This window comes from Odocoileus virginianus, chromosome 20 (assembly GCF_023699985.2).
Source record: "Odocoileus virginianus isolate 20LAN1187 ecotype Illinois chromosome 20, Ovbor_1.2, whole genome shotgun sequence".
Classification (NCBI taxonomy): Eukaryota; Metazoa; Chordata; class Mammalia; order Artiodactyla; family Cervidae; genus Odocoileus; species Odocoileus virginianus.
In genome coordinates, this window is record NC_069693.1 from 48,801,837 (window position 1) to 48,811,641 (window position 9,805).

The 9,805-nt window shown below is 51.8% G+C and overlaps 1 protein-coding gene across 3 annotated transcripts in view; it reads right to left on the bottom strand.

Moving 5' to 3' along the window:
* KIAA0513 (KIAA0513 ortholog) overlaps positions 1–9,680 on the bottom strand; it is a 51,208-nt gene extending 41,528 nt beyond the window's left edge. Inside the window, exons 1-2 of one of the 3 annotated variants that reach the window (XM_070451443.1) lie at positions 9,546–9,680; positions 3,523–3,728 (exon numbers count right to left, since the gene is read on the bottom strand). The gene's annotated coding sequence lies outside the window, so the exon portion shown is untranslated. Of the gene's footprint in view, positions 1–3,522; positions 3,729–9,429; positions 9,518–9,545 lie in introns of those variants that run through there. The other 2 variants (XM_070451442.1, XM_070451444.1) reach the window with 2 other exon arrangements.
* Between the last annotated feature and the right edge of the window lie 125 nt (positions 9,681–9,805).

A 9,805-nucleotide genomic window follows, 5' to 3' on the forward strand; every position in this document is an offset into this window, starting at 1 on the left:
GGACGGGGTGTCAGCAAAGCGGCACAGTGGTGCACACGCAGCTGCATCTGGAGCCCACACTTGTGCCCACAACAGCGCCAGCCGAGTGAAACAGAGAACGAGGGAGAGGTGGGGGCACTCCTGCCCTGGGGCTGGTTTGACATCTCTCTGCTCAGTGCCAAGTCCTGCAACTTGCATCGTCGAAGGCCAAGGACACGGCCGCTGCCTCTCATCTCAGATGGAGGAAGTGCCAGCATGAAGGATGAAACGTGTTATCCTGTAGAGTTCAGGTCTCGTGTGTGACCATTTATTAAGTCCTTACCAAGTCGTGGGAATTGTGATTAAGTCCTAGAGACACAAAGATTAATAGGATATGGGCCTTCCTTTCCCAAACACCATCTAAGAAGAGACAGCCATAAGTGAATGATTATAGCAAGGGGAAGCAGCGCTGTCATTCCAGGATGTAGGTGTGAATGGGAGACTGGAAGCGGAAGCAGAAGCAGGTGATACTGCCTGGGGAAGACCTGGACTGTACTGTTCGGGTCAAATCTGGTGGGAGCCTGCCAGCCAGGCAAGGGGAGACACTGCAGAGAAAACAGCACGGGGGACTTCTGATGGTCTAGAGGTCAGGGGGTGTGGTTCCATCCCTGGTCAGGGAACTGAGATCCTGCATGCTATGAGGTGTGGCCAAAAAGTAAAAAGAAAAGAGAAGCAGCAGGTGAGAAACAGTAGCAATTCCCAACACACACACACACACACACACACACACACACACACACACACACGAAGCAGCAGGCGTGAGACAGTAATAATCCCCAACACACACACGCGCGCGCATGCACACACACATAGATGTTCGGACTTACTCAGACCTAGTCAGATGACTGAGGATGAGAAAGATCATCAAGTGCAGCACAATGCCACTTAATGCTTGCAATTATTCTCTAAAAGTGTAAACCTGAAACTTATCATCAATCCCTTTTCTACCCACAATAGTATGGGAGCTGAACTCTCTGATTTTGGGGGGCATTCATATTTAACAAGAATTGAAACAGGTGTGGTTCTGCACTGCAGTCCTGCAGTGCAGTACATGTCTGTTTGTTTGCTTGAAAATGTAGATGGCAGATGTTGACTTCGAGGTAGGTGGCAAGAAATGGGTTTCCGCTTCTGCTTTGTTGCAAAGGTTTCCAAACAGCTTCCACGGGCGTAAAGCACATGGATCCAGTTCTCAGCATGGGATTCTCTAGACGTCTTCCCTGAAGAATTCTAATTCCTGCAGCAAACGTGGAGCGGCATTTTTTTTTTCATCTCAAAGCCTTTAGCTGGAGGCAGTGCCTGTTTGGTCTGCCCTTTTAGGAAAAGAAATGCTAAGTAGGGGTGGGTTTACATGAAAGGGAGACAAGGGAATGAAAAGACGGGCCAGCACAGAACCTGTCAAGTTTCTGGAGACTAATAGCCTCCATGACGTTACCAGAGGCAACTCAGAAACGCAGCCAACAGGAAACCATGCTGATCGACAGCAGGGCTCCAGCAGCATGCATGCTGGATAATTCTCGGCAGTGGGGGCTGTTCTGCGCACTCGGCAGCATCCCTGGCCTCCACCCACGGATGCCTAAAGCACCATCCAGCTGTGACGAGCAGAAGGTCCCTAGATGTTGTCCCCAGTTGAAATCCCTGATCTAGATTAACTCTGAGCAGTAACAACACCACAGAGCCTCAATCCTGTTCACTGTTTCCTTTTGAAAATCTTTTTGTTGGTAGTATCACCGTCACCCCACAAATAAGCTCAGTAAAGAACTATCACGATGGGCCTGTGACATACCCAAGTCCTGATATGAAGCAGTTAGGGACCTACGAGAAACAGGAAGCCTTGTGCACGAAATTCCCCTGATTAAAGTAGGCTCTAAATGGCAGTGACTATTCAGTTGCCTCTGGGATGTGACGAGGATGGAGACGTGGTTCATTTGTTCGGTCATGTGTTTGTTTGATCACTCAGCAAACATTCTTGAGCATCACAGGGTGCCAGGCGCTATGCCAAGTGGACAAGGCAAACAAGTCCAGGCCTCCAGGAGCATGTGCTCAAATCAGAGGACAGAGGTAAATAGGAGGCATCATGCTCCCCATCGTAAGTGCAGTGATGAATGAAACAAAATGAAACAAAAGCACAAGTGGGATAGGGCTGCAGCCACTGTCCCTGTGTGGCCACTGAGCCAGGGAACAAGATTCACTCAAACTGAGATGTGCCAACCACACAGACCCCAGACTTAGTGCAGGAAGAGAATGTAAGCTGTCTTGCTAACAATTTTTATATTGATTAGATATGTCAATGATCATGTCCTGGGCATACTGGCCTAAATAAAATCTACTATTACAGTTAATTGGGACTGTTTCATTGACTTGTTTATGCGGCTGCTAGACTCTGAAGCCCACATGTGTGGCTCATCCTGCCCTTCCGTTCCTTCAGCCTGAGAAATCTCCACTGCCCACCAGCAGCCCGGCCCCAGCAAATGGCAAGTTCACAGGCTCTGTGGTGGGAATGAACTTGGCCTGGCTGAGGCTGCGGGGCTGCCACATCCTAGGCAGGGGCTTGGAAGCCAAGTTAAGGAGTCGGGGAGTTTCGTCCCAGGAGCACTTGGAGAGACCTGGAGGGTTTGCCCCAGGGGAATGCCACAATTTGATTTTAACTTACAAAGATGCCGCGCTCTGGTGGCTGTGCAGAGACAGGACAGGTGAGGACAGAGAAGGACTGCTGGGTGGGAGGGGTCAGTCCCTGGGGTCCCTCAGGTTTTGGCCCCTTGGGGTGACCTGAGAGATGGAAGTCCGAGATGCTGCTTCCTTCATGGGGCACAAGGGTCTTATTAATTCCCTGTACATTGCATTTGATTATGTGGACAACCCTTACTCCACGACAACAGGAAAATGAAATTTTTTCATCATCCAGATCGGGCCTCGGGCTTCTGAGAGTGATCCTGCTGCTTCTAGAAGTCCAGTATAACCTGCCTCCCTCCAGAGAGGGAAGTGAACCAGCTTCCCTCCGTGAACTGGTTTCCTATTTCCTGTGCATCGCCACACAAATTAAGCTTTTCACTGTTCCCCTCTAACTGAATTCTCTGACTTCATTCTTGGCATTTACTATGAACACACAGTTCAGTTTAGCTTTCTTCTCTTGTGAGGGTCCCCACACACACATTTTTCCTGGGCTCTATCTTTACATCTTAGCTCCCCTGCTTCACCCCCAAAGCCCCTCACTCAAGGATGTCACCTGAACAGTAACCCTCCAAGCTCATTAATTCTGGCATTTTCCGTTTGTGCTGCTCTTTCGAGATTCTCCTTTTCCCCTTCTTGTTGGTCATCATTGCCACCGGTGAGTCATCAGCTCTGAGTCATGCCTGGCCGGGATGCAAAGGCCTCGGAGCACACCTGTCTGTGAAAGGCTGGCCCTTGGGAACACAGCCCGCACCCAGCACGAGCTTCCATACATGGATTCAGTAACGAGGAGAAAAAACAATCCCCTTGACTCTCTTTTTTCCCCTCCAGATTTACCATTTCTTTCAGCTTTTGGTGGAGATGATTCCCACAGTGCAGTGTGTCTTGATCATTCACTTTGCATCTTCAGAGGCAGAAAAAAGTTTCCAGAATGAGCCCAGAAGGCCCCAAGGGAGAGGCTTTTCTTCCATGACGTCCCTCCTCTGTCACGACACGGAGTGTCACCCCATGTGCCTCGCTGGAACCACACCACCTTCTGAGAGCTATGAAGATACCACCAAACTGTGCGTAAAACACGGACGATGGGCCCCACCCCAGACCAGGACATGGGAGAGATGAGCTATAAGCGCAGCATGGTACTTGGACTGGACCTGCGTGAACCTGAGAGCCAGCGCTGCCCTCACAGGCTGTGATGGGAGGCACACAGGCCTCCTCGCCAGGGCTAACCCTGAAGCTCAAGGCACCGGATCTGAACCCACAGATACAAGCTCTGCTCCCCCACTCCCCCCTGAAGGCCCCATGCTCTACCATCACAGATTCCTTTTTTTCTAAGCATCTCCCTTCTAAGTATAAAACTCTTGGCAGAGGTGTTGCCATCAGCTCTCAGCACCTGGGAACAAACCAGCCTAACAGGTCCCCACAGCAAGGGGTCCGAAAAGGCAAGAGACAAGAAAAGTCAGGACGGGAGTGCAGTGTGTGGGATGACATGGGGTGGGGTGGGGGTGGCACCTGGGGACATTAAAGGACATCCAGTCTCTGCAAAGAGACACAGAAATGGGCAGAGATGGTGCCACTGGGGAGGAGACTGGGAAGCCAGGGGAGGGGAAGTAGAGACAGAAATCAGTTTTCCCTGGACTTCCTCCCATATCATTTGAGTTTTGTACCATCTGCATGAATTACCCAGCCAACAAAAAATTAAATAGGGGAGGGATGGGAACTGGGTATCTGGGTAAGACGAAGCCAGCAATAAAAAGGCCTCTGAAGGCGAAGGGACAAGTTACATTGGCCGCTCTGCTCACAGGCTACCCTGCTCTCACCACCCCCAACCCCACTCTCCCCGCCCAGGCCCAAATCACAAGTTTTTCTAGCAACTCCTACATGGCCCTTTTTCTGAACCTTTTTCAGGGTCAAAATCTGAGACACTGAAACTCAGAATTCTCAAAAGCCTTACTTAAAAGCCCCTCAGAATCACTGGGAAAGCCCCACAAAGGAAAAATGTGACTGCTCTCATATTGTGGCCTCCAGCTCCGACCGGCTGCGCAAGGCCTGACACGGGAACATCGTGTCCAGCTTCATCGATTATCTCGCCGTCAGGGAGCCAACCCTCCGCCACAAGGGCAGAGACAGAAGGGTGCCAGGGGAGCAGTCATCCCCCCAGGGCCCCTTGGAGCCACCAGAGAAACTTCACATCCTGCCCCAGGCTGCAGCCACCAGGGAGACCTCACTGCCAGCGGCTGTGGGAGAGGCCACGGACTCTGCAGGCAGTCAGGAGGTTCGTGCGGCCCTGGGTGACCCCGCACAAGTCCCGCTGTGGCTCAGACCCTCCCTCTCTGCGCCCAGGACACACCAGAGCACAAGCTGTAAGCTGCAAGGATCACAAATGCTTTAGGCACAACATCCAAATCCATGTCATTAGCCCGAAAAATAACCCGGCCCCTCTTGCCAGTTTTACCCCATAAAATGTTACTGGATCTCGAAGCTAGAAGGTGTTATTTATGCTTTGAGCACTCCGTGAACTGAACCATGGAAAGAGATGCTGAGGGACCTCCCTGGTGGTCCAGTGGCTAAAACTCTGTGGTCTCAATGCAGGGGACCCGGGTTCTAGGTCCCACATGCCACAGCTAAACGTCCTGCATGCCGAAACGAAGACCTGGCGCAGTCAACTAAACATTTTTTTTTTTTTAAGTCATAAAGTCATAATGGAATAGGTTGGGCCCCAAATCCAATTTGACTGGTGTCTTTATAAGGAGAGACAGGGAGACACACACGGAGGGAAGATACTGTGAAAACACACATACATACACACAGACACACAGGGAGAAGGCCATGTGACCACAGAGGCAAGGATGGGGGTCATGCAGCTGCAAGCTAAGGAACAGAAAGGATGGCTGGAAACCCCCAGAGGCTGACAGGGGGGCAGGAACAGATACTGTCTCTGAGACCCCAAGAAGGAACCAACCCTGCTGACACCTTGATTTTGCACATCTTGTCTCCTGATCTGTAAGAGAATAATTACCTCTTGCTTAAAACCCCCCAGTTTGTGGTACAAAAATACTGTTACAGCAGCCCTAGGAGACTCATAAAGAACCTGATCTGGTTTTATTGTCTGTCTAAAGCTTAAAATTCTCTGGCCTGACAGTCAGCTGACCAGCCTACGGATGGCTGTCTCTAGTAAAAGAAGACTAACTTATTATCTACCAATGCAGCAATCCCTCTTATCTTTGACAAGGTCTGTTATAAAAAATCATTCATTTAGAAAATATTTATTGAGCACCTACTACATGTCAGGCACTCTTTGGGGCACTGTTGATACAATGTTAAATGGGGAGCCAACACTAAAAGCAAGTACACATATGGCCATTTCTGATACCAATGACGAAGGTAAAACAATATAACATGAGCGAAGTGGGTTAGGGACCAGGATGAAATTATTTAGATTGTTAGGGGAGGTCCCACTAAGCTTGGGATACTGGACCAGTGACCTGATTGACAAGGAGTCAGCCATGGGAGAATTTGGCTGGAGGAACAGCCAGTGCAAACGCCCTGAGACAGAGCAAGTTAGAGCCAGTCAAGGCTCAGAAAGAAGGAAGGACTTTTGTTGAGGGAGGGAGTGGCAACTGATGAAGCTGGAGCAACGAGGAAGGTCAGCCAGTCCTGGCATAGTGGGCCCAGGTCAGAAGCTTGCATCTGATCTCACGACTACTAAGATGTCACTGGGGAGAGACATGACTTGATTCATAGTTGTTGGTTGTTGTTGTTGTTGTTGTTTTTTAATCACTCTGGGACTTCCCTGGTGGTACAGTGGCTAAGAATCTGTCTGCCAATTCAGGGGACACGGGTTCGATCCCTGGTCTAGGAAGATTCCATATGTTGCTGAGCAACTGAGTCTGAAAGTCACAACTACTGAGCCCGAATGCCACAACAATTGAAGCCTGCGCACCTGGAGCCTGTACTCCTCAACGCAAGAACATTCACCTTTGTCATTCCAGATCTACACATCCACTGATGTGCCCCAGACTGCCTTGACTTTTTAAAAATTGTTTTGTACCACTGACCTGCTGAAACACACTCAGATAAACTCCTCTGGTGTCCTTTTTCAGATCTAGATGCTCAGATCTAGAAGATGGGATTCAAGTTTATTCTTCCCTATTGAGAACAGCTGTGCCCTCTTTAAAGAAAAAAAAAAAAAAGCATCGCCATAACGCAAACAATGCCATGTATAAAAAAAGCTAGATAAAACAAACAAAAGTACTGGGTCAACTCCTCAGGTTTCACAACCACTGCATTTTTCTTCCGGGTGGAGGACAAGGAAAACGATTATGGCAAATGTCCCTAGAATTGCCTTGGGTCTGTTGCATCACACGGCTAAAGACACCTAGACTATTAGGAAACTCTGAGCGCTTGAGCAAAACACTCCCTGCAATCATACTTCCCACTAGGTTTCTCAAGGACCTATAAACAAATCTGAGTACACGCAGATGCTCAAGCCTGGGGTAGAAGGAAGTGGTGGAGAGCATCTACGCCTGAGAGCCATGCTGCCTTAGCGAGCGGGGAAAGCAGTGGGAGACAGGGATGCTGGGAACCCTCGGGCCCTGGGATGTGTGTGTCATCGGCCCGCATCCTGCATCCCGCTCGGCAGAGCAGTGATGGGCCACTGCATCTGGTGTCAGACAGCTAGGCTGAACATTCTGCTTTGCCCCTACTAGCTAAGTGGCCACGAGCAAGCCATTTAGCCTGTTTCCTCATCTGTGACATTTATGAAGATCAGTTAAGATTCTGTGTGTGAGAATCCTTTACAAATTACCCTGTGGTGTAAAAGTGAGGGGTTATCATTGGCAATTGGGATTTTTACTCCTCCCTTTGCAGGTCATATGGGTTGACTTTCCCTGACTTTCTCTCTTCCCAGAGAGAAATGCTTTTGATGTTTCTTTTCACCTTATTATTTTCTTTTGAGAGAGGAGGAGAAAAGAGACAGAGGCAGGTAGCATGACTCATTCCACCTTAAACCTTTCCTAAAAACGTCCTAAAAGAAGTCCCCTCAGAGCCATTTTGTCGCTCTGTCATGTCTGACTCTCTGCAACCCCATGGACTGTACCCTGCCAGGCTCCTCTGTCCTTGAGGTTCTCCAGGCAAGAAAACTGGAGTGGGTTGCCATTTCCTTCTCCCAGGGATCTTCCTGGACCAAGGAGCAAACCTATGTCTTCTGCATTGGCAGGCAAATTCTTTACCACTGACCCTCCTGAGAAGCCCTTCAGAGCCATTTGGGGGTCACCCTAAAGCAGTTTACCTCTGAAGAACCAAAGCTGACTGTCATGCAAAAAGGACCACGTCTAATATCTGTGGATATTCTGCACTGTCTGGAAATCTGTAGCAAATTATTTAAGGTTTGTGATTTACTCAGGTCACTGGCTTTTCATTGGCCCTAGTTGCTGTGTTCTCAAATAATACAAACTATCTTCACATTAACCCACACATGCCATACAAAAGACAAACATGGCAGGAAATCACAGGAATGTATTCCAGAACCAAATGAGAAGTTAGAGATAATCTGCTCAGTAAAGTGCATATGCCTGAGTCCTCAACCATCTTCATCTCTTTCATGGAAAAAGAACCTCATGAGTCAACTTTCTCATTGTGAGCTGATCTCAATAGCCGATCGCCCTGTGCTTCAAATGCGTAAGCAGTCCTATTTCTGCACCAAGTGGAAACAAAAGCCAGTGACAGCCCAAGGGAGAGATGGAACAAGGGGGACACACACACTTCCAAACAGAACCACGGAAAGATGGAAAGGAGCGCTCACGTGTAATACAAATGAAATTTTTTCCTTTGCTTAATTCAGTGTTAAGCATCCAACCATGGTTGCCCTGGTTTAGGTTGAGGGGGGGGTGCCTAGAATCAAATGAGCGCCAAACCTCAGCTTTAGGTGACAGTGGTCTGGACGGTGGCCTGGTCCCTGACAGCTGTCAGCTTGCCCCTAGCGTTTACTCACCCCAGCAAGTCAAGCTGCACGTCAAGCTCCTCACCTGTGCCAGCTCAGAGGTGGGTTCCTGCCCAGTCTGCAGAGGGCACCCTGGCCTCACACTTAACCGGAGTCACAGGAGCTGGCCAGTTGCTACTAACCAAGTCCTCTTCCTCCTCCCAAATCCAATCAGCCTACAACCCGGGGAAGCCCAGACCCCACGCAAGGCGAAACTCGCACCCAGCTCCAGAAAATCCCCCATCCTGTCCTTTCCAAGACCCTGGTCCCTGGGCCAGGCCACCCTGAAGCAGCTGGTCTCCACAGCGCGGGTACCGCGGCCCCGCGGCAAAGCTCCTCTTGCTCCCGACCACTGAGGGGAGGCGGGGACCCCGGGGATGCGAGCCGAGCCCTTCTCCTGTGCCCCCACACCGCCCCCGCTGCCGCCTAAGAAGCAGAGGGGCAGCAAACTTAAAGCCCAGCACGCAGCACAACTCGCCAAGAGTCTTCCCCATCCCGGTTCGAGGAAGCCCCTCCCCAGCACGCTCGTCCAGGAGTGGGGGGGGGGTTCCTCCCCCCAAACTGGGGAACGGGCTCCATTCCTAAGTCACCTGGCGATACCGTCAGCCGCCAGGGATGGGGACACCTTTTCCAGCCCCCCCACCCACCCAGGGAGCGCCCTGCTCCCCGCAAGGTGGACTCTTGGCCCCCTCTTCCCGTTCTGCGCGAGCCGAGGCCGACCCCGCAGAGCCCCCCGGGGCCCCGGCCCCCACCCGACCACCCCTCACCCGCCGGTCCCGGGCGCTCCGGCTGTCGCCCCTCGGAAAGCGAGTCCCCGCGCCGCCCACAGAGCCCGGTACGCCGTCCCCCTCACGGGCGCCAGCGGGCCCCCCACCCCTCTCACCGCGGCGGGGGTCGGCCGGCCGGCCGGGCGGGCCCGGGAGCGAGCGCGCGGGCGGGCGCCTTCGGGCTCGGCGGCGCGGTCACTGCGCCGGCCTCGGAGCCGGGTACTTCTGAGGCGCCGGCCCGCGCGAGCTGTCAGTCAGCAGCCCGGGCCCGCCCCCCCGGCCCCCGCCTGGACTGCGCAGGCGCGGGGCGGCCCCGAAGCGGCGTCACGTGCTGGGGTGGGGCCGCCACCCGCGCCCGAGGCTCCGAGGCTCTCCC